Source organism: Equus caballus, chromosome X (assembly GCF_041296265.1).
Source record: "Equus caballus isolate H_3958 breed thoroughbred chromosome X, TB-T2T, whole genome shotgun sequence".
In the NCBI taxonomy this organism is placed as follows: domain Eukaryota; kingdom Metazoa; phylum Chordata; class Mammalia; order Perissodactyla; family Equidae; genus Equus; species Equus caballus.
The window spans coordinates 139389916-139416149 of record NC_091715.1 but is presented as its reverse complement, the minus strand read 5'-3'; the positions used below and the strand labels follow the sequence as shown (position 1 = coordinate 139416149).

The 26234-nt window shown below is 40.4% G+C and overlaps 1 protein-coding gene across 6 annotated transcripts in view; it reads right to left on the bottom strand.

The window, feature by feature from the left end:
• AFF2 (ALF transcription elongation factor 2) overlaps positions 1-26234 on the bottom strand; it is a 472213-nt gene that overhangs the window by 66207 nt on the left and 379772 nt on the right. The window lies entirely within an intron of this gene.

The window sequence follows — 26234 nt, the reverse complement described above, 5'->3', positions numbered from 1 at the left end:
AACCCAGTTGAACCCAATTGGAGGGAGAGAGTGTTTGAGTTTGATGTTGAGGGTGGGAAAGGAAGGCTCCTTAGAGTGTAGCTGGACCCAGCTTCCTACACACTGAGGCTCAGGAAGCTTAAGTAAGCTTGCCTAAGATCACACAGCTAATAATTGGAAGAGCTAGTAGTCAACTCCAGGTCAGCCTGTCTCCAGAGCTCTTTCTCTTATGCAGAAGGGAACAACAAAGAGAGTGGTGGCTGCGCATGCACCACATTCTTCCCAAACACAAAGAAGATTAATGGCTGCTAAGCAGGCCTGGAGTTTACAGTGAAGTTCCTGAGAAACCAAGAGCAGCCCTCACTTGTTTCTAATCTGGAAAATTCTTAGGAGATTAAGTTGCCCCAGGCCATACCCAATCTCAAACTGAGCTGTACCTTCAGTCCCATATGACTCATCCTCAGAAGCAAACCCAAACTCATAACATTCCACATGGAAATTTTGAGAGTTGGACTTGGAGAATGTCTTACCCATCCCTTTTCCTTAACAGCAGAATAAACTGGGGCCCAGAGAGTGAAGGGACATGCTGAGTTGTGGGCAGATTTGGTGAGAGAGTGCTAGTCTCTTAGCTCCCAGCAGAGTCTACTACACATTTGCCTTACTGAGGCTGACATTGGCCTAAGTCATGTTTCCTGGTATCAGCAGTAGCAGCAACAGTGGCAAAGATACAAATAAAGCCCCAGTTACATGTCAATAGCAAATGAATGACAAAAATGGTTGGGTTTAAGGATGAACAGATTCTGATTGCCACTCCTTTCCTTTTGGAGTGGATGCTTCCTATAACAGTGTTCTGAGTTAGTCCTCCAGCACTGGGCCAGTCAAGAGACTCAACTTCCTAATGTGCTTTCAGAAAGAGAACCCACCCCCACTACAAGTGTGACACAATACTCGGAGCAGAATAAAATCAGGCATATCAGTCTTCATCTTACTAACAATCATAAGGGAAAACAAGATAATTTACCTTTATCTTTCTGAGTCATGTTAATAAATTTATTTCAACAGCATCAGTCATTATAGACGACAAAAGTGGTGCAAGACATGCAAATTAGAAGATGCCAGCTTGGTGAGATTTGTGTTTATATAATGACTAAGGTTACCAATTAATTGGAAAAGTACCATTTATAACTGTACTCCTCTGATAAATGGGTTATAATGGCTATTATAAACCTCACATTTTTTCTTTTTATTCTAAGAAGCAGAGATATTATTTAAAATATCAATGCACTGCAATAGGCAGATACTGTGAAATAACAGTGTTGAGAATGCAAATCACAAACATGGCTTGCATATGAATTCTTAAATGCTCATCTTAGCAGAAGCACTTTAAAATGCATGCAGTCTTTGATGAAATGAATGAAACCCATTACTCAGAGGCATTTGCAGCTCGCAAAAATATCACTCATCCCAAGAGTCCCTATCTGAAGTCAGCCAGCAGCAGCTGCCAAAATAGTACTGCCTTAGTGGCCACAGGACCAGGAGCACTGTGTTATTTAAACTCCCATCAGCTGCAGGTAAGCAATTAGCAAGATGATAGACATTTTCCCAGTTCCACTAGCCAGAGGCTCCAAAGAGTTCTTGCTTTATTTGTGATGTATGTACATGGTTTGGGACCAATGCAATTGAAATTCGAAGGTTAGAATGCCAGTAGTGAATGAGGATGGAGGACAGAGTATTTGGAGACTTGGTGACTTGAGGGCAAGGCACTGCTGCTCATTGGGCCTGGCTATTTGAGGCAAACCAGTTTCCAGGCTGGAGAAGGAATGCTGGGACAGTGAACTTCACAGAGGTCACAATGGTCCAGGCTGGCTTGGGGGCACAGCGCTCCTGAGTAGTTCCATTCCAGCATAGATATGGCAAGTACCCTGCATGACTCCAACCCCACCAGGGCCTCCATTTTTGCTTTGGCTCCCCCTTTGCTGAGAGTTGCTGATGTGTTCAAGGTGAAAGGTTTTGCAGGTGATTCATAAGACACTCTCTAATGTCTATTGTAGGCCAGAACATGTCGAGGTTTGACATTTTATCCAGTCCTTTCGCCAATGCATGGTGAGAATAATCTCATGTTAGTTTATAGCTTCTTATAGCTTACACATCATTTGGACAAAGAACATTCTCTGTTGTTCCTTGAAGTAACCTTGTGAAGGAGCTAGTGCAGAGATTATTATCCCCATTTACCAGTGAAGAAACTGATGCCCCTGAAGGAAACTGACAAGTTCAAGGCCACAGAGCTAGTATGTAGCAGTGTCAGGATGGCCTGGATCTGTCTGACACACGGTTTCTCATGTCATAGCTCTGCCTGAGGCTGTGACAATGCATGGCACACCCAGGCAAGGTGTGCTGACTTGGTGCCTGTAAGTGGTCCAGGTGGTGGATGCCCTCCTACTTCCATGCACTTGGGCTTGACTCATTTTGTAGGGTCTGTCAGAAGCTGGCTGTGAGCCCTGGCTGGGAACTTCCAGAACTCTTCTGGACTACCATGAATCTGAGTTTCTTTTCATCTTTGCTTTTTTAGGCGAGGAACGGGGATAACACCCACTGGGTCCCGGCTTGTGGGCTGGCTCCCAGCTAAGTGAAGACTAGTGAGCCATCTACAGAGAGTGCCCTTCAGTCATGGAATCAGGATGACTGGGGAATTCTGCAGAACACAGAAACAGACATTTCTGTCTGGCCTCAGAAAGGCTACCTTAGATGGAGACAGATGACAAGGGCATCAGGTGGAATTTGTTTTGCCATATGAAGAAAGTACTTCAGTGAATCACAAGTGGTACAAAAATACTAGGACTCTTGCCTCAGCTGCACTACAACCTAAAGATAATTATGAGATGTCAGGTTTTCTAATGATATTAAAAGAGGTAGTGCTGCTTTTCATTTGATGAAGAAATTGGATTGAATACAGCCGAGATGGAATTTCATTTCATGTATCTTCATTAATGGAGTGCTGCTCTTTAGAGAAATGTTAACTGAAGGGAAACCAGAAACTACTTTTATTGCTCAGATGGAAATATAGACCTAGGTAGCCTGGCTGTGCATTAGCTTGTGATCAACAGTGAATCATAAAGTCATGCTAAAAGACTTGCAATTGTAATCCAGTTAGTTTTCTTACTCTTTGGGGGGATTAATTTAGAGCTAGTGCAAGAAATGCAGAATAGTACATATCCAGGAGATCCGTCAGCTCCTGTCTCCAGTCTGGGAGAACTTGAAGATTAAATTTCAATGTGGTACTGCCAAGAGTGACCCAAGCAGAAAAACATGTAAGGTTTGTGGCTCTGGCCATCACCTGACTCATCAAGTTGAGGAGGAGCCTGTTGTCCCAGCAAGATGCCAGATGGGGAACCCAAGCAACTCTAGGTTGGATTCTCAACCACTGCTAATTAACATTTCTAAACCTCAATTTCCTCATCTGTAGAAAGAGAATAAGGCATTGCAGAGTTGCTGAACTGATTAAAGATGAGACATGTATAACGTGTCATGCCCAGCAGGCGCTCAGTATACATGGCAATTACTGCTGAGATCGCTTTCAGAAGGCAGGCTGGGTCTGCAGAGCCTGAAACGATGGACGAGGCAGGTTGTCTGCTAGTATGAAATACCAAGCACGGCCTGCCTCTGTATGCCATCTTGCAATCTTGGAGTCTGTATGGGATCTCAAAAGCAAGCCCACTCTTTCACTTACTCTATTTCACAACTATCCATCCATTATTTGTAAAACTATTCTTTGAAAGATGTAAATCAAACATCCTGGGATGATTCCCAAATTTGTTACTGATAAATGATGTTGGGTGGCACCTTCCTTTTCTGTGGCTAAATTAACCCAAGAAACACTAATTGCTTTGAAGTTAATAAAAAGACTTTATTGGCTTCAAATAATCGGTGTTTGGTTGCTCAGATTATAGTTATCACACTCTCTACATAATATAAGCTGGCAGAAGTTTCTACCTTTTACAAGTTTTAAATCCCAATAGAATTGACAGAAAAAGCTATAACCACAAATTGGTTTGCAATTTTCCTCTTTCTTCCCAGCAAGTCCTGTACAGTTATATTATGAACCTTGCTTCACACAAACTGCTTGTGACTTTTATGGCCCTTTTGTGATCTAAATGGCTATCTCATAAGATATTCCATTGCAGCTTCTTTTTCAATTGCTTTCACTGTGAAATGCCCTTGTGGAGAGTTCTGGGGACCATTTCACACCCTTATGGTATTGATTTGCTAGACCTGATGATAGGTTTACATTTAAGATACAGTATTGTATATGAACAGAGAGGGAAGCTTATGAAAAACAGAGCCTGAGCTTCCACTGAGGAGATGTTGGATACCACTCGGATGATCTGGATTACAAGGAGAATCCCTAATCATCTTTGCATTCATCTCCTAAACTCAGCAGAATGAAATACCACCTGAAAAATGGCAATATGGTATATTTAGTAGTTCTTTCCCCAATGCTGTTACATTCAAATGAAGTGAAATTTAATAGTGAATACATAAAAATATTATAATATCATTTGTTCAGTCTACTAAAGTAGGGGGTTTGGCAGTGCTTTCATTATAAACGTTTTTCATGACCCTTCACGAAAGAAGCCAACATCTGGCTGGAATGCGGAATGCACGGTCTCTCTTTGCCTTTGGCTGAATTGCTGTTTAGTGCTGGAAATAATAACCAAATGCGAGACTAATTGGAGACCCCTTACCTCTAGTCCAGCCTTCAGTCATTTTTGTTTTCATTCTATAAGTCATAGTGTAATGAGAACGAGGCTACATTTGAGTCCAGGTGAGAAGAATATAAGAATGTGAGACAGAGAAAAAGGAAATGAAAGAGAAGCCAGGGCTGTGAGGGAAAAAGTAAGACAGAGGGAGGCAGGCACAGAGTACGAAGGAAAGAGAAAACAATAAAAGAGAGAAAGGGGAGAGAAGAAAGTAGAAAAGGAAGAATGATTTGCAGTAACAGAGTTATTTATTTAAATAGGAAAATTATGAAGCTTAGCAGTCCGGCTGCTGTCAGGCAGGTCTCTGCCAAGACATATTTCCTGCCTTGAACCTGGCCTCAGCCATACTCCCTTTCTCTAAAGAATTCTCCAGCTACAGCATTAGTTGTTATTAGAAATGTCTATGTACAAGGTCCCAATTTCTCTTCCTTCCAGAATCTATTAGTCCTCTGGATAAATTGAAAAGTGTAAGTCTCAAGCATACTGTAAAAAAAACCCCTAACATTACTCAAACTGGCACCAAAAGGTAAGCCGATGATTAGGATTCATAAACAAAAAATCTCAAACAGAATCACAGGAGAAAACGAGGCCTTAGATCTCAGAGTTGGAGAATCTTAAATAATCTGGGAAGAAACAGAGTTGCGAGGAAGGCACCAGCTGAATGCTTTGTATACTTTTCAATTAGAGCATCAGGGAAGAATTCATAAGCTGCACTTTCCATGTGACAGCAAGGCTTTTAACCTAAGAGATCACCCAAATAGATCCACCAATAAGCTTCCATTTGAACTACAAAAATCAATGAATATGGATTGAAGTGGTGTGCAAGGTTCAATCGCCGGGAAAATGGCGAGGAGGTCATTGCAATTTGGCAATGCTTTGATGTGGGAAGGAGTGGATTGCTGCAAACACCACCAAGATGGACTCTAGCGCATATCCTCTATAATTATGAGCTATATATTCTACTCTATGTTCTCCATATGCTACGTCTTCATTTAGAAACCATGGCATTCATGGCTACTTCCATCTCAGCTCTGCAACGAAATTGATTTCCCCATACATCCTCAACAAGAGTGACTCACAGGAACTTTGATGACTTCCCTTTCTGCTTTGCATAGAAAAGGTGATGTGCCTTGTGGGGCGGCATTGTCCTCCTCCTGAATTATACCATTTGGCCAATGTCAGTAGTGGGGAGCTCATGCAACGAGTGTGATGCAGAGTGGGAGAATGTCCACTCACTCTTTTCATCTCAGAAGAGACCAAATAAATAGAATTGTCAGGCTTTGATGTGGCTAGGCTGCTTTTGGCAAAGGACATGAACACATACTTGGGTATTTTCTTCTATGACATAGAAAGCTTAGAACTAAAATGGAACTTCCAGTACAGCATTGATGCAGCCCCACCGTTGGACTTTTTACATATTGCACAGTACATGAGAAGCAGTAGAGCTGCAAGACAAGGCAAGGAAAATCCTAGAAATATCTGCTCAGCTGAATTGTGGCTTGCTTTTGTGGGAACTTCTCTAAGAACCTGCATCCAGCAGACTCAGCAGACGTTTATCCAGCACTTACCATCTGCCAGGGATTTTTAGACACATTACAAGAGGCATTATCCCATCCTAGAAATAGGGAAACTAAGGCTGAGAAAAGTTAAGAAAACGGCCCAAGGCCACAAAGCTAGCCAGATTGCAAATCCCTGTCTTCTGATACCTGGCCCAGAGCTCTTCCCACTGAACCCAGCTGGTAAGCCTTCCAATACAGGGGCAAACATCATAGCAAACACTTGTATAACTACACTACTCCAAGTGCCTTATGCATAGTAACTCATGTAGTCGCCATCACACCTTATGAAGCAGGTTCTATCATTATCCCCATTTTACAGTTGAGGAAAAGGAGGCAAAGAGAGGGGAAGTAATCTGTCCAAAGCTACCCAGTGGGGAAGGGGCAGGGCTGGGATTCGAACTCAGACACTAGAGCCTGTGCTCCTCACTTCTCCAGACTGTGCCTCTTATAAAACTCGTTCTTTAAAAGCCAGGTAGACAGCCTGGACTCCTGAGGCCAGTGCTAGCAGCCAGCATTTTGCTATGGACGTGACCTATTAGCATCCCTTGGGACAAATGTGTGTGTGATATACTGTGGAAATGCTGTCCTAAAGGCTGAGGTTACCTTTAATATTTCTTGCATCCACTCATCTAAACAAATATTAAATGCCTACTGTGTGCTAGGTACTGACTCTTTATAAACAGGTTAAAACATAAAATTACTTTTCTAAATATAGAGATGATAACATCGTGTCCTTATGATAATATCTTTAAAATTGGGGATAAAACAACTGAATATTCTCAAATTTATCTCTATGGCTGTTCACTGAGAGGAAGCTGTACATTAGGAGAAAGGATTCATGGATTAGACAGGATTGGAGCCACCTGGAGCCTTGGAGCTCATGCATTTCCCTCTTTCATTTGATTCAGGAGGAAATGGAAGCAAACTGGACAGTTACTCTTAAAAGCAAATTACTAAAATAATCCAATCTAATATCATGTGGACCTACTGTTTCTCACTATCTGTGGAATGGTTAGATCTGGATGTGTGTGCAAGTGTCCTGTTATATGCATTTACTTGTGGAGTAGATCTGCCTGGATTGTTTGCTGATATTCAGCATTTGAGGAACCTCCTGGTAAAATCTGAGATAGATGGAGAGCACAGACATTAGAACTCATAAGCGGCGTAAACCCACCTTACCCAAAGCTTGTTGGAACCAGCAGGATTTGTGTGTGTGTGTCGCGGGGGAGGGGGGTGTTGAGTTGATTCTAATATTTTTTAAAAATTATTCTGCATCACACTTGGGTCGGCATCTATCTGGAAGTGAAAGCATCTGTATATCTGAACTCCCTCCGACCCCACAACTAAACTCTAATGCCCCTGTGGGCGGGTGTTGGCGTCCTCATTTTGGCATCCCCTATAGTGTCTTGCAGAGTAGGGGCTCAGCACATTTCCATTCAAGTGCATCAAATCATGCAGAATGCTTTCCCTGGAAGAGGTACTAATTGTCCAAATTATTTCCATGTTCATAATCCCATAAAAATTAAGCATTGTTCATCTAGATGGAAGGCAGAAGATGTAGGTAAGGACCCTGAAGCTAAACAGGTTTGCCTTCAGTGACAGAAAATTGATGTTTGCTAAAAACACACACACGGTAGATTTTTTTACAAGTCTCACTATTCTCTTTTCATTAGCTGGTAGGTTTAATCACTATCTTTGGTCATTAATTATGTCCCTGAAACAAATCAAAGTGCACACAGTACAAGACTTTTATATTTTGAGTTCCCATATTCGCCCTTCCACTAAGAGGATTTGAGGCTCATCCATCTGTATAAAGGTGAGATTCAATTCACTTTTTATAGAAAAATCTAAAATCTTGTGGTCATTTCTAATGTTATTATCTATGTCAATAGAGCTGAAGTCTTAAATTTAATTAGGCCCCATTTATCTGCTGGTACCTGCCAAAGTCTAAGCTGTGGCTCCATTTTGACATATTCTACTTTTTCACAAAAGATAAACAGCCCCAGAGAATCACCCCGAACTTTCTTTTTCCGTAAAAAACACATGCAAACAGTCCTCCTCCTTCTAAGGTCTAGATACTCACCAGCCTCATGAACACATGTAACCAGGGAAGCGTTTGGTGGGATTTGGAAAGTGATGTGGGATCCTGTGAGAGGGAATATTTGGTACACTGTGGATTCCCTGGCAGAGAATAAAACCCTTCTAGGCAAAGACTATGTATATCCTATGAGCAAACAATCATGTGTTGTCATAGGAGTTGAAGGAGTTTTCAATTCTCTATGCTCTATCTATGGGACCCTATTCAACTCTGCTAATGCACACTGCGATTTTTAACACATGTCCATATTTTATCTATCACACGTGTTTTGTTTTTACTTACTAGTGAGTTAGACGTGGTTTGCTATGTTTCAATTTCCAGATTTCAGCAAACAGCAGTAGAGTCTAATATTCATGCACTTAGATCTCCCATCACAAAGCTGATCTTAGAGGTAATATTGAGGAATGGCTTTATTAGGGAAGCCACCTTTTAATAAGGTGCTTTTGGCAATTCAGGGACAAAACTCCTTGTACTAGGCATATAAGGACAAAAGCAAACCATTCTAACCCTCAAATCTACAACGTCTGATAAAAGCAATCTATAATTGTCTCAAACTATCATTTAGTCTATTACATATGGGCCAGGGTGGTATGGATATTCTTTTGAGGCATAAACTCCCCACAGTTGTTGGTATGTGAATGGCATTATTTGTTTTATTATCTTAAAAATGTCTGTGTACTTTATAAAGGGCACCTGTGTAACAATGAGCATGGTGAGGGCCAAAGGACATTAATGCATGAAGAGTGCCAGCCAATTGCTTGCTCTGGCTTCAAAATCTGTCAGTGAAATCTGGCAGAGTCATGTGCTTCCCATAATAAACTTGTTCCTCTGCCCGTGGCTGTTGGATTCCCACACGCCAATGAGCTGTTTTGAGTTTGAAGCAAGAGAATATACCTTGGCAAAGAGGAAGCATTGCAATGAATAATGAATGCTCCTCTTCTTTGCTGGTGGGGAGGGAGTGGGACGGGAGGGGTTCTTCATAGACGACCGACATTGAGTGGCGGGCAGAAGGTTGGAAAACAGGGATAGTAAGTGGGAAAAGATTTAGAATCAAGTATCGGTGTTCTGCTGAGAACATCCGAATAACTGGGAAGAGAGTAGGGATGTCAGAGTGCCCAACAAACAGCACCAAGGTATCTAAACCCCCTTGGCAAAGTCATTCCAGCATCTGAAAAGACAAAGGGAGGGAAAAGAAGGTCCTGAGATATGAACTACTTTCTATTTCTTTTCTTTTTCCAGAGAATATAAAGATGAAACAGATTCACTGAATTCCCAAAAACCAAAACTATACTCCATGAAGACCAAATGGTGCAACATTCGAATTATTCTTTAGCCACAAATTAACACCTCTTAAGAGCTTCATGTTTTTGAGCCATTGATTTTTGATAAATCCTGATTGGCAAATGTGAGAACAGATGTAGGTGTGCCAGATGGTTTTTCCAGACTTACTCAGGTCTAACTGCCAGACTTTCAGCCAACTAAAGCTGAGAAAATTAAAGAAATAATTTATTCTCTTTCTCCTGACTCTGGGGACGGTTCTCTCCGTGCCCACTAGTTCATGCACCATGTGCAATGCCATCCCTTTGGAAAAGAATCACTTATTCAACTTCCAGGCCAAAAGAAATATACCTAGAGAGGGAAGACAAAAAATAGTTTCAAAGAATTAAAATATGCTGGAAAACAGGGAAAATACCAATTATCAGTTATCCAAGATTTTATGAGAAAACGCTTGATTCCTTTGAGCCAAACACTGTTTACAGTTGCAGCAATGAAAATTCTAATTTTGTGCTCTAATGAACACAAAACGATCCATACTCAACCTTGGCAAAACTTATAATGGCTGTGTAATTGAAGTGACTTTGTCATATTAAAATATTTCATAAAATTATAAAAACTGCCAAGAAGTAAGAACATGGACCGGGAAGCTTCGGTTATGTGATACAATAGCCACACCGCCCCCCTGTTTTTTAAGTAGAATGAACAGTTTACAGAATTAAAGAACACCATTCATACTTAACACCAGCTTACCAATCCACAAGATGTTAGATGTTTTTAAGAAGGATCCACACAATAGAGTGATTTTATTCTAAGCATTAAACATATTAAGTTATAAATCACTTTTGTTGCAATGTCTCTCAATATACTCAAAATGCTATTAAATTCCTTCTCAGTATACATTTGGAATGTAGAAAAAGGAAGACTTTTTTCCCTGGTGACATTCCCTACTTAGAGTCAGCTGGTGGTTCTCATTCACTATGGAGGCTACGGGGACTCACAGTCTGCAGCATGGTTATAGGGGAAATACAAATCCCAGGAATTTCTGAGTGCAAACACACAGACTCGGAAAGGACCTTGATCATACCTTAACTCAAAGACTATTGAACAGATTTGAGATCTGATGCCTAATCCCATTCTCTTGGGGCTCTTGGATTCAGAATTGGAAACATCCATTTCTGTACTGAGCTAAAGCTTTTGTCTTTGTGTCACACATACAAAGTCCAGATATCTACTCAAAGGTTGCCTTCTAAACCAAAAGGCTGTGTCTACACAAGTAAAGAGAAGTTAAAAAATGTGTAATTGGGACCAGAATAGCCAAAACAATCTTGAAAAAGAAGAACAAAGTTGGAGAAATCACACTTCCCAATTTCAAAACCTACTATAAATCTATCGCAATCAAGACAGTGTGGTATTGGAATAAGGACAGATATATAGATAAATGGAACAGAAATGAGTCCAGAAATAAACCCTCACATTTATGATCAACTGATTTTTGACAAAGATGTCAGGACAATTCAATGGGGAAAGAATAGTCTTTTCAAGAAACGGTGCTGGGACAACTGAGTTTTTACATGAAAAAGAATGAAGTTGGACCTCTACCTCACACCATATATAAAAATCAACTCAAAATGGATCAAAGACCTAATAATAAGACCTAAGACCTAAAACTCTTGGAAGAAATCATAGGCGCAAACCCTTAAGACCTTAGGTTAGACAATGGGTTCTCAGATATGACACCAAAAGCACGAGCAACAAAAGGAAAAAAACAGAAAAGTTGGATTTCATCAAAACTAGAAACTTTTCTGCTTCAAAGGACATCATCAAGAAAGTTATAAGACAACCCACAGAACAGGAGAAAATTTTTGCAAATCATATAGCTGGTAAGGAACTTGTATCTAGAATTTATAAAGAATCATTACAACTCAATGATGAAAAGACACAGATTATGAATAGGTATTTCTCCAAATAAGATATAAAATTGGCCAATAAGCACATGAAAAGAAGCATAACATCATTAGTCATCAGGTAAATGCAAATTGCAACCACAAGGAAATCCTACTTCACACCCACCAGGATGGCAATAATCAAAAAGACAGATAACAAGTGTTAGTGATGTTGTCAAGAAATTGAAAGCCTCACGCACTGCTAGTGAGAATGTAAATGGTGCAGCCACTGTAGAACATAGCCTGGTAGGTTCTCAAAAGGCTAAAAGAGTTACCATATGATACAGCAATTCCACTCCTAGGTACATACCTAAAAGAATTGGAAACACACATCCACACAAAAACTTGTGCACCAATGTTCATAGCAGCACTATTCACAATATCCAAAAGGTTAAAACAACCCAAATATCCACCCATTGATGAACGGACAAACACGATGTGATCTATCCATAAAATGGAGTATTATTCAGCCATAAAAATGAATGAAGTACTGATTCATGCTACAACATGGAGGAACCTTGAAAACATTATGCTAAGGGAAAGAAGCCAGACACATAGGACCACCTGTTGTATTATTCTATTTATGTGAAATGCCCAAAATAGACAAATCAATAGAGACAGAAAGTAGATTAGTGGTAAGAGCTTGGTGGAGGGCAGAAGGGAGAGTGACTGCTTAATGGGCACAGGGTTTCCTTTTGGGGTGTTGGAAATATTCTAACATTGATTTTGGTACTCGTTGCATAAATCTGTGAATATACTAAAAGGCATTGCATTGTATATTTTAAATCAGTGTACTGTATGGTACGTGAATTATATCTCAAGTCTAAACAACCTTTTGTTTCTGGCTCAGGGGAGGTAGTCTCAAATGAGCATTACTTTGCTTAACCCACTGATGAGCTGACATCATTAATGCAATCCAGCTTTACTTATTCCAGCACGTCTCAAAGTAGATTCAGATATTCCATAAACGAAAGGCTTCTACGTCATGTAAGTTTGGGAAACACTGCAATAAACCATTCCTCCTCTTAGAGATGCAAATGTACACAGAATATTAAGGACTCAAAATTCAACTTAGAAGAAATCTTTTTTAACTCAGCCTTGCCCATATTTCTTTGACCACTCTTCGCCAGACGCACACCCCCACATGCACATGTTTGTTTGCTTTGTCTCCTGCATAACATCGATTAACATCCTTTAAAACACTATCCATAGAACACACTTGGGGAAATGCTATCTTAGCCCATCAGATTGGCTGAAGGAGGAGAGAACCATGACCTTGAAGCTTTCACTGTCTGAATACGTTACCTTGCTTTGAAGAATTTTAGTCTTAAACAATTGAACATGGATGCACAATACTCGAATCCCCAGAATCAGTGTTTCCTAACCATTTCCACATCTTGGTCCGCATAGGAAAGGACTGAAACAGCATGGCTTGCAGTCAAGAGACTCCAGGGCTCCTGGGCCCTGCCAGCCCAAGGATTACAAGGATCATTATATCTGCATTTCTGGACTAGGTGCCATTAAAAGCTGTGGGGAAGTTCTGTTCATGATAACCTATTGCAAACCACCCTAATTCAATGATTCTCATGTTGGAGAATTAGTAGACAAACTGTCTAGGTGACACTTGACTTATCTGGACATTGGAGAATTTGTGCAGACACTACCATAATGCTTTTCACATCAATGTGAGATTGAGTAGAGTTTTGTTGAGGCAGTAGGAAGTGGGTAGAACAAAGGGGTGATTTAACACAAAATTACCAAATCCAGGAACAGAGCTGGACACTTTGAGGAATGAGACTGAGCATGAGTGCATCTAAGCACCTAGAACTTTTTCTCCGTCCTTATGGAGATATAATTGACATATAACATTATGTAAGTTTGAGGTATATAATGTGATACACTATATCACAAACTGATTACCACAATAAGGTTAGTTAACACATCCATCACCTCACATAGTCACCATTTTGTATGTGTGTGTGTGGTGAGAACTTTTAAGATCTATTCTCTCAGCAACTTTCAAGCATACAATTCAGCTCTGTTAACTATAGTCACCCTGTTGTACATTACATCTCCAGAACTTATTCATGTTATAACTGGAAGTTTGTACCCTGTGACCACTTTTACCCATTTCCCCCACACCCCAGCCCCTGGCAACTACCAATCTACTCTCTGTCTCTATGAGTTCAGATTTTTTAGATTCCACATATAAGTGAGATCATACAGTATTTGACGTTCTCTGTCTGTCTTATTTCACTTAGCATGATGATTTCAAGGTTCATCCTTGTTGTCACAAATGGTAAGATTTCCTTCTTTTTTGTGGCTGAATAATATTCCAGTGTGTGTGTGTGTCTGTGTGTGTGTGTCTGTGTGTGTATTGCATTTTCTTTATCCATTCATCTGTCGAGAAATGCTTAGGTCGTTTCCATGTCTTAGCTATTGTCAACAACGCTGCAATGAACACAGGGGTGCAGATATCTCTTTGACATAATGTTTTCATTTTCTTTGGATATATTCCAAGAGGTGAGGTTGCTGGATCATATGGTAGTTCTATTTTTAATTTTTTGAGGAACCTTCATACTGTTTCCACAGTGGCTGCACCAATTTACATTCCCACCAATAGTAAGCACCCAGAACATTTGAGCAACTAGGATTCATGTGTAGATGGCACGATGAGAACCATTCATAGTGTTAATTTTTTATGGTCTTTCTGAATCACCAAAGAAGGATTAGATTATGCCTGGCATTGTTTCTTGCTGAGGATATTCAATCTCTTCCAACTGCTTGAAAATTGCTGTCTCTATATGTGATAGTTCTGTTAACTAAATTATTTTGATTAACCAGAGCATGTCTTTCCCCAGGCCTGTCCAATATCAAAAGTAGAAATATAATCTTTTTTTCAAACATAGCAATTTTGTTTTTATTATTCATTTGTTGCCTTATTCTTGGTTTGGGGAATTTTAGGTATATTTATGATTTTTGTAGCAGTAAAAATATTTCAAGGATCAGATTTCAGAAGGCTTCACAATATGCTTTCACTTGAAAGACAAATCCAATTCGACATGAATTTTCATTATGAAGAAACTGTTACATGCGATGACACTGGTTATTGAAAATTGAAATGAAGTGAGAGGAAGCTAACACTAACGTGTATGAGATTCTGCTTTCTTTGAATGACACAAAGAACTCAATATATCTAATCATCTCCGTTATGCCCACTGGGAACTGAGCTCCGGTGATATTGCACAAGGTTGCCTTTTGATTGCTGGAAACCCAAGTATTAAGCCATATGCCACTTACATCAGTAGTTAAAAAGCTTTGTGCGACTGCTGGAGCCTGGGAATTGTTTTACTTTCCCTCTCTTGGTTAAAGTAAATAAGAGTAATAATCTAGGCATCAAATTCATAAAAGAAGGGTACCACCATCCAGCACAGCCTGACATTGTGGCTTTTACACTTAATGTCTGAATTATTACAAACCTAGAAGTAGGCATTAGGCACATCGTCGCTGATCAAGCTTTCTTGTGTTCTGATGAGTGGCCTAAGCAGAGAGACTTTTAACAGGTACACAACAGGGGAATCTGCTCTCTCCTTCCTAATTGTAGGCTTTGCCTAAGAAGCTTGAGGGCTGAGATGCAGTATATACTTTGATGAGCAGCCCCTCTGCTGTTTGCCTCTCTTGTTCATAAAACCATCCTTTCTGCCACCCCCAAACTCTCCTGTGTTCATGAATCAAATCAGCTTTTGAGTACCTTTCCTCTAGCCTCCAGAATCAATGTCATTCCAAGGTTACCTGAGCTCCCTGAAGTGTGGCTTGTGTATCAGTTTCTTCCTTCCCTTCCTCCCTCCTAGAGACTCAATGTATCCTATCTATAATTTTCTCAGTTTCCACTTGGTGGAGTTTGAGAGCTGGGGTACAGTTCTGAACTCGGGTCTCCTGGTTACTTGTGCTGCACTGTGCTGTCAAGATAACTCTGGATTCTTTTTATAATTAAAAAAGTCAACAAGCATGGAATGATTGATGGATGAGCCATGCCTACAAAGGTAGTGTGAGAGCCTCACTACCCAGTCTCACCATCCTCTCTCGTCTCACCCTACCCTCCATAATTCTGCCCTGTCTTCCATCCAGGATCTTTGAGGTCCTAGATCATTACGCAAAATAGTTTTATGATAAGCATTTGAAGTAAAAACTACAGTGAGTCCTGCCACTTCTAATAAAATATTTAATGTGCATGTTAAAAGTTTGATTACTGAACTGTTAGCAAGTAAGTCCCCAAAACAATTCCAAATAAATTTCCTTAATATGTCTAGTTATGCTACCCTGCCTGAAGGATTGCTAATGAATGTGCTGCCTGAATGAACAGAAAGATTGGGAACTCAAATATCACCGGCCTGGATAACGTGCCACTGGCACCGGTAACCAGTTCCATCCCATGAAAAGCTTCCTCTGGAGTATGCTCCTCGTCCAGAGGTGATTTTCCAATAAAATCAGCCTCGATTATTGCAAGCATAAGAGCAATCCTCAAGGGAGGAGATCAGGCAATCCAATTCTAGGAAACGTTGTATGAGGCAAAATTAACCTTGTAGCAGTATTATTTCCTGAAACATGGTCTTGTTTTTTAGTCTCTTTCATACACATCGATATAAAGTGAGGAATTTTTTTAACCCCATCACTGAGATGCGACCAAAGGATTTAATTATTTACATATTCGTGAAAGTAACATGAAAGAAAAGAAAGCTTGTTTAGTTTTACTGCTCTGCAGAGTTGTTGCCTAAACCCTTGTGACTAGAAATGTCTGTGACTCTGTGTGTCAAGCCTTGTTTAAGGACCAGTTCCCTTAGAGTTGCCCTCTCTGGAAGCATCCAACTTCTGAGACTATGGGCCAATGGGGAAAGTCACCAAGGCTTCATGCTGTGACAGTGGAGTATGGTGAGAAAGAGAAAGGGGAGATGAGGTGCTTCTCAGACTCCCCACCTCTGAGGAAGAGGGCAAGTGTGCATGTTTTAGCATTGGCTACTATGAGTCCCATCCTGTTAAATTCTGAGCATCAAGATGGCCTTTGAAACACAGGAAATAGCATGTGTTGTCAGCTGTTAACTTAATGACCTTTCTGTTTCCTTGTCCCACAGTGACAAAAATATGCCTTCTTTCCTTCTTGAAAATGCCTAATGACATCAAATGCAACTGCCCATGCACAAGCCCCACCTACAGGGAGGCTGACATCTTTCCCCCTGTGCCTTCCCTTCCAAACCAAGAGTGGGAATATACTCTGAGTAAGAAGATGGGTATAGACCAAAGGAATCATCTGTGAGGTCAAATTCTAGCTCTATTAAGACAGTCAAACTAACGTTATAATGCCTCAGAATAAAACCAATATGGAATATAGACTATTTTAAAAGAACACTTGGTTCCTTTCCAGGAAAAGTCAGTAACTCACACGAGAGCTAATAAGGTCTTCAGTGACTGTCCAAAGGGCAGTGCAAAATCAGGCTTTCTCTAAGACTAAACTCATGCTCATACTCAACTATGATGGCTGAACTTCAGAGTCATATCCTTAGATGCCTGCATTCATTCATTCAACAAATACTGAGCTCCTACTACATGACAGGTACTGTTTGAGGTGCTGGAGTTACAGCAGTGAATAAAGCAAAGTTCTCGCTCATATGGATCTTACATTCTTGTGGGAGGTGACACTTCAAAACATAGATGATAGATAAATGGATAGATCGATTGATAGACAGACAGACAGATAGATACAGTGTGATGATAACTGCTAAAGAGGAAAAGTAAAGTAGGCTAAAGGGGAGAGGGATGTATATGTTGGTGGGGTTGCTTTTGTGCATAGGGTGCTGGTCCAATGATGTTGCTCTTGCACTAAGCCTTGGTAAAATTCCTCTTCAGGGCATTCACTAGCTGCAAGAGAAAATCACTATTATTTTGAAACAATACCCACATTAATTGCCTTGATTGACCATTTTTTCAACATCCATGGCTCTGAGTCACTGTCTTGGACTAGTCTTCAAAAGTTAAACCCATATTCAAAGGCCTACCACCCACCACTAAGGATCAGCAGGAGAACCTCACACATGTGTGATGGAACTCCCAGAAGATCCCCCAAAAGGCTCTGCACCACAACAGCGTCACAGCAGAAGGGCCTCACTGTGCTCAGTTCTGTCATTGTAGGACAGCTGTCATTTGGGTGGATTTAAAAACACATAGCACTTTCTAGTTGCATCACATGCCCAAAAAGATGTTTCTGCAGTGCTACAAAATAGTAGGGTCTCGGTTTCCTTTAAAATCGTCCTCTACAATCTTGTTTCAATCATGTCAAATCCATTTTTTGGAAAGAGGTGGGATTTAAATTATATATGAGTGTACATAAATATGTGTAGAAAGCGTGTATACACATCTACACATATCTTTAAAGCAAGTTTGCCAGCATGTCTAATTTGCTTAGTAAACCCTTGCATCATAGTTTGAGGCAAGTTAAACTTTCACTTTGCCAATGCGGGTAGTGATACATATCTCCAGCTAGTGGGAAAGATGAATAAGGTGTGCTTCTACATGTAGATACTATTATTAGCAGATTCCTGGCAACTCACACTGCAGGGTTTGATAATGCAGAGGTGAATGAGTATGAAGGAGTCCCTTGGCTGTCCTGGGCTTGCTCTGCCACTACTTCACAGGGCTTGCATGGAGGTACAGTCATACACGCCCTGAAGCTGCTAAGACATAAGCAAAAAGCCACAAGAGTTTTCTGAAATATCTTCCCCAACTACATGGAACCCACTTCTTGGAATCTGGTGCTGAGAGAAGGTGGAAAGCAGTCAAAATATTAGGGAGTGGTGAGAAGAGAGAAATGGACACTGAGAAAAAGATCTGAGAACTTGTATAATTATACCTGCCTCTGCCTGCCCATCTCCAGCAACAATTCTATCTTGGATTTAAATTACTATGGAGCATGAGGGTATATTGATATATGGAGTATATAAATACATGTGCATCTAAAAACTGGATTATAACGATGTGTATATAAATGCACGTGTATATAACAACTGGATTATAACGACATGTAATCTACTGCCACGCTGTAAATTCTACAAATGGAAACATTTTATTGTGGAAGAATGAATTGCCTTTTTAAAAGAATGTTCTCTAGATAACTGCTGTTGGTTTAGGCAAAAGCTTTAATAAAGCAGAAACTACTTGTTTTCTATTTCAGTCCTTGGCCACAGTGAGTCATTTCTATAGTCCTCTGTCCCCCAAGACTAGTAGTCATCTAAACAATAACTTATGACCTGGGGCTCCTGACTTTGAACAAGCTCTGCGGTTGATGGAGGACTGATTGACTGTTTGGAGCCCTGCCTATGATTACCATGGGGGCATGCATCATTTCCGCAGAAATAAAAATGCCCCTATTGTGCTTATGTTCGTGGCTGATAAAAATATATTCAGAAAGAATTTTTGTGTCTGTGAAATGAATTCAGAAAAATGAAGCTAGAATAACAGTCTTATGTGTCCTAAAATACTATATCTTAGTGTATCCTAGATGCTTGAATAATGTGAAAAGAACTATACAAAGTAAAATTTTTAATAAATAAGAAACAATCAAGGGTCGATAAAGCCACAAGGGCACAGCTTGATGCTTTGAGGAGCCCTACCTGAGCTGAGATTTACATAAAAGTCCACAGGGGAGGATTAGCCAGATATAATCAGAAAGCATTTGATATGTCTATTTCTCTGCAAACAGTTTAAAGGGTACCTTATAATCCCTCCCTAACTCTAACCTTTAACTTTCTAGAACAAAAGAATCCTTTTTAGCATTTTCTTAGTTTTGTTTACATTGCACTGCTCTCCTCTTAATGTCAAAAGTGGAGCCCGAGTCTTTGGCAATGTGATGCTTTAGGTATCCTGGCACACGCAGCTACTCTTTCCCTTGTTGTCTCTCTTGCAATTCACAAATTTGGCATTTCCTGCTACTGTGAAAAATGCCCCCTCTTCTTAGCTGCCTCTACCTACCAGACATTGCTCACAACACAGCATCTGCTTTCTTCTCGTCGTGCCTTTCGCAAGTGTCGTTCTGCTCTCTTGAATGGCTTCGTCTCCACCGTTCACTGGGGGCCTCCTGCTGAGCTGGGGAGAGCCCACTCCAAGCAGGAGCTCGCTCCTTCATCTGTGCCTCACTGGATGCTGCACATGCTTCGGTTGCAGAGCCTGTCTTTTCTGTAGTGCAATGATGTGTTTGTTCCCCTACCAGAGGGTGAGGACTTTCAGGGTAGAGACTCGATCTTATTCACTGCCCTATCAACTGAGCCTGGCATACATTAGGCGCACAATTCATGGTTATTAAAAGAACACATGTGCACGGCTTGCTTGCATTTCTAGCAGATCAGCTATTTGATTCTGAGTTTTCAATGGTTTTGGGGAAGATTACTGAATGGCAATGTTAAAATAAAATTCTAGGTCTAACTCTTGTGTACCAAAAACTGAGTTGATTTGTATGAATGGATTAAACAGAGTCACCCGTTCTTGTCTAAGCGGCAAATGCTAAAAAGCACAGACTTAGAAAGTAAGGCAATACTTCATAAAGAACTGGATAAAGAGGTATTTATAAAGGTTGTTGCTAAAAAAGTGGCTTAATTTCCTTTACAATGGTTTGATTCCACATTTGCTGGCTTGTTTGGGGACCCTCAGCTTCACCAATAAATGGGTGCTTTCTATTTCTGTTTCATTATCATGGTTATTAGAGTGTTAACTCATCACCTAAAGAAAAAAAGTTCTCATAAAGCTTTTGGAAAGATGAGTGATGGCAAATGAGTGACAAACCAACTTGCCTGAAGTTTTGAGGAAACTCTTCCTTATAAAGCTAAGATAATCAAAGTTGGCATAATTTTTAAAGTGCCTGCAAACCTGCCAATTCATTAAGTTTTGGAACATTTCATGCCATATTCTAAGAAAAAAAACCTGTTACATAAAGTTGGATAATATGATTTTAAAAACTGACAACAAATTTATACACATTGAAAGTGAACAAGTATGTCTGAAGAGGTGATGAGAATGAGGCAGTGGGTCCAAAGTGGAGAGAATTTCTGGAATTGTGGTGTTCTGGGCAGTCTGCTCTCTAGGTTTCAGTTGTCTCATCTGAGATTGCCCAGATGATGCAACTCCAATTATGAACAAAAGGGAGGGTATCCAGAAATTTGTGCAAGTTTCATTAGCTGTGAGGATGAATGCTGGAACCTTCTGCAGTTGATTATAGTTATATGGACAATACAAAGAGCACAGTTTATTTTACACAGCTATTTAGAGAGAGTTATCTTTCCTTTAACTACCCTTAAAATGGTCAGGGCTGATTAGAGTTTGACTATACTTTTGTTAACATGGTAGGGAGCGCAGTGGTCTGGGTGCCTCACTGTCATGAAATGAGTGGGCCAGGCATCTCATCTACTGCTCTGATGAGGCTCACTGGGGACCGCTGGGCTTCATGGATCTCATTCAGAGAGACTTAACTCTAAATGGCCCTTACCCTCATTGAGGACTTCTCCTTAGGTCATTCGCAAGTCATAAAAATCATTTAGAGTGTGACACTGTAAAAGAGACAGAGGAGATATTTTATCACTTCAGACTTGAGGGATTTCTTTCTTTTCCATGGTTGACTTTTTAAATAATCTGCTCACTTCGAATACTCTTGTTAGAGACTGAATGTAAGTTATTAGGTCCTAGACTTTCAAACTGCCTACAGAGGCCAGGTCTCCATGTGGTCATTTTATTTTACACGGATTCGAGCATCCAATCCCATGGCCCATGAAATACCATGCCGATTAAAGGTGTTCTCTGGTCAAACACATGTGGGAAACCTTGGATAAGACCAAGTTCAGCAGGCCTCTTTCGACAGGACTTCTTGGAGCCTGCATTATGCGAATATGCAAAGGGGCGCTCTAGGAAAGCGATGTGGTAGTGTATGCCAAACCCCTTTGGTGCTGGAGCCTTTTCTTCCTGAAGGAGATAATCCCACAAGACAAGTGTTTGGCAGAACACAGTACAGAGTCCATTGCCTTATCATTCTGAGGGAATGTCGTGATTTCAGTGACATTCTACAGGTCTGTGATGTGCATGTGTCCAAGGGCATCACACGAGATACAGACTCCATCCGCAAAATTACCTTTGGTCATAAGGGGTCATTTAAAAGGCTCAACCCAATGTCCTTGGAGCCACAGTGTTCTCCTATCTAACATGTCTCTTTAAAACTCTGATGATGTGGTTTCTTGACCCTCATTTCACAAATGCACAAGGCAGAAATGATGGGAAAAGGTATCACGTGTGTATGTGTGCATATGTGTATGTATAAATACATATGTATAATATATGCAATGTTTATAATGTATGTGCATGTATGCATCTATATCAAATGTTAACATCAAATATTTCCTAAAATAAACAGAATTATAAATCAGGATTTCAAGCTTTGGCTTTCTTTTAAGAGGTGGAAGAACCATATAAATAATCTAGCTGAGGTCTGTAGCAAGGAAAGAACACGCCCAATTCATATCATAACCTTGTGTCAAATTCAGGACTAGATCCCAGGTCCATGGATTCTTTGTTTATGTTTAATAATTTGGAGATTAATTGATGATTCACAGTAACAAGCTAGAGCTCTTAAATGCTATTTGACTCTACGCCAAGCTAATCTCTTTCATCTGGATAAGCCTCAATGGCCCTAAACCATCATTTCTTCCGGCCTCAAATGACCTTTGACTACCTGCCACCTCAATACCAGTGTCTCAAACCAGCAGTCTTTAAAGTCCTGGTACAAATGTCTCCTTCCCCAGCCCCCTTCTGCAATAGTGACAACTAGAAGTACTTTCTGTCCTTAGAGCTTCCCTCATACTTTATCTGTCCCCTACTTAACAAATGTATCTCTATCTTGTACTTAGTTCTTTACAAACTGATTTTCTCTCTCCTACTGGACTCTAAACTCCTCGAGGGTAAGACCTGTGTCAGATTTATTTTTAATTCCCTCAGCATCTATCACAGTTCCCAGAATGCTGTAGATCCTCAATACATATTCATTGGAGGAATAAATGAATAATACACAAACATCACGGGCAGGAAAGTCTTTATGGCTATTTGTCATTTTCAATAATGAAACCACCGTATCTATAAGATGAGTTGGTTCCTAAATAAAGCTGTAATTTCCTAAGCAGGGTGAATTCTGATCCTGATTTGTGAAAGACAACAAGCACGTTATTTAACATTGTTAAAGTGTAAAAAAGCAAGGAAAAATTTTATGCTTGATGACTGCTTGCTGTTTCCCTCTCTCTCTGTCTCTCTCTCTCTCCCTGTCTCTCTCTCTCTCTACCTCTCTTTTGGTAACAGATGTCAACCTCGGTTAGATTCAACTCAACTTATTAGTGCATGGCTTTTAGCCAAAAGCAATTCACATTTGCAGAAGTGTACTATCACATATGTCTTAATAACAGAAACGTGCTTTTAAAAAAATGTATGTGATAAGTCACATATGGCAGAAAAAATCTGTACATCTCTCAGGCCTTGTTGTCACAATGAAAGCTTGGAGATAATTGCTGCAGAACATTAATATACAAGTGAAAGTCTCTCTGACACATTAAAGAGCCACAGTTTGAACATACTAATCAAGCTTTGATACCGGCATGGTTCCAACAGACTGAGAAATACATGGGCATCTCTTGTCCTGATCACTGATCTTAAGAACATTCAATTTTGATTCTTATCCTCAGAGGTAATATTTAATGTTTCAAGGTAAAGTCATTAGCGTATCCAGGTACATTACGTGCTTACATTCACTAAGCATATATTTAATTTCTCCTTTATATGGAGTGTAATTAACGCGTACCACAGTCTCCCTATGGTGATGAAAGAAGCTTACAACCATGAAGGTATTAAAAATAAATTGAACAAGTGGTTGAGAAATAGGGAGGGGGAGGTGAACCTTTAGAGAGGAAAATATACAAACTACATGGAAATTGTGAATCATTTACCACCACTCTAGTTGAAAGTTTATTTAGCCTTATTTAGATCTTGAGAAGTTACAGAATTTTAGAAAATGCACGTGACTTTTGCAATATATCCATCCACACACAACTTGGAAGACTAGCAGTATGCTCTAGCTATGTGTTTGTTCACTGGTTTCTGAGGCATCACTGCCCTGTCAATGATCTCACATCCATAATGATTTTCAAAGATAGTGAATTAAGAGTGGTCTCTTTGCTCTGAACGAGAATTAGGTGGTATATCAGCCCCAGAAAGCCCAGAACACACAATAAGGGCTTGGTGAATACCTACTCAATGCTTTAAAGGATAAAAAGAGAAAGCGTTGATAGTTGAACCATCACAGTCATGGAAAAGCTTACATCTGTGCCTTTTTCTACATGATCAACTAGAGTAAGGGTTAGCAAAGTTTTTATGTAAGAGGCCAAATAGTAAATATTTTTGTTTTTGTGGTTTGCACAGCCTCTTTCACAACTACTCAACTCTGCCATTGTAGCACAAAAGCAGCCACAGACAATATGGAAACAAACGACCGTAGCTGTGTGAATAAAACTTTTTTATAGACATTGAAATTTAAATCTCATATAATTTTCACTTGTCATGAAATATTCCTTTTCTTTTGATTTCTTCCCCAACCATTTGCCAAACTCTGCATCCAATCACACATATGATCATCTTTACCAATCTGTGTTCATACTTTAGGTGTAAAGGATGCCTCCAGACCTCTACTTTTCCACCAAGACTGTACACGCTTTCCAACCAACAAGCAAATGTTAATTCTTGCATATGAGATCAAACCAGTAACTGGTCAGAGGCAAAGCAGCTAGAAGGAACCAGAGCAACATGGGAACATTTGACGTGTGGCGTAAGTCAAGAATAAGAGACTAGATGACTTGGTCAGTTACAACACACAGGCTCTTCTGATCTGACACTCTACTAGAGTAAAGCCACCAGTCCTATTAAGCCTGCAGGCCAGGTTCCTGAAAGGACTGTTTTCTGGGATGTGTCCAATTTGTTTACTTGTTCATTCATTCAGAAAACATGTATTGAATCCTTACTTTATCTGGGGTCTCAGTGCACTGTGTAAGTGGAATTCTCTGACAGACATCAGAAACGGAAAAAGGACCACTGTACATAAAACTTTTAAGAACTCCGCTTCTGCTCTGCTGTCAGGCAGTGTAATTGAACCAGGCTCTGGAATTTCTGTCCCTGAGCCAAGGTCTTGAAGAGGCCTCTCTTCTTAAAGTGCCCAGATGGTTGTGGCTGGGCAAGTGAGTTAGGTTTCGTGAGCCCAAATGCAACAGGACACCCAAACTCACACTGAGAACAGTACCTAATTTAATTACAAGACATTTCTAAACATCTACCAGTTGATTGTGACTTAGGCTTATTACCAAGCAGATTTTCGAATATATTTAGAAATAAAAAGCTTCATATTCTAGCACTAATCCTTTGGCTCTTCTAGTTTTCCTGTTTTCTCTTTGTAATGTTCCTTAAAGGGCTAGACATTAGATCGAGTCTGCACTGTGAATTAAGAAGAGCTCATAAAAAAAATAGAATTGTCTGTAGTGTTGAATCCTCACAACGAGCAGAGAGAAAACTGGTCCCACGTCCAGCTCATGAGAGTGCGGCTTAATGCAACCCCACACACTGCCAGTGGGTCACCTTGTGCACGTCAAGATGGAGCTTAGGACTCACTTCCTATCGAGAGGGCTTGAACTTGGAGATGTTTGTCCCACTGAGGGCCTAGATTTACACTCCTCCAGCCCTTGCCCCATGCCTTGTGACCTGGGGCATACATCTGTATGCAGGTGGACTAGAGGGAGGGGTGCAGTTGGACTGGGGAAATGAAGATCACTAATGGCCCACTCAAGGACTGGAAATCCTGGCCTTGGCCTCATTAGGGCCCTCCTCTAATCCGTGGAGCTTGCCTGCCACGGGCTTGCAGTAGAGAAGCCTTCTGGGCATAGACAGAAAAGAAATTAGGCTGCAGAAGAGATTTCAACACCAACCAAACAACCAGACAAAAACTCAGCAACTAAAAATACTCCCATGGGATGACTACAGCATACCACATGTCCAGACTACAGACACACCTCCAGAGGCTGCAGGAGCCCAATAAGGAACATGCTGTGGTCTAAGAAAAATCAAATTTACAAACAAAGTTCACAAAACCTTTTGGAAAAGTGAATTAGAGCTTGGATTTAATGGTGTGCTAACCACTACCCGGGTGACTTGGAAAAATTAATTCTTTTACAAACATAAACACAAGCAGTCTTCTTGTCATTGGTATTAACTGATCCATTCTCCCAGGAACACTATTAAAAATCAATGCACTCCCCATTTCTGCATTTGGTACCCACTATGATGGAAGTCAGCTGGCATAAAGCAACACGTAGTTCCTAGAGATGTGATATTTCTAGACTGATAATAACCCAGCAAATAGAGCAGGTCTTCCCTAGGCCACATGGCTGGCGGGACTGGTATGCATCATAACACTGCAATCCGATGTCACAAACCCAAATGACAAGACGGACATCCTTCTTAATTTGAAAGTCTCGCTTCTGGAAAAGACAGAACGTCTAAGATGTAC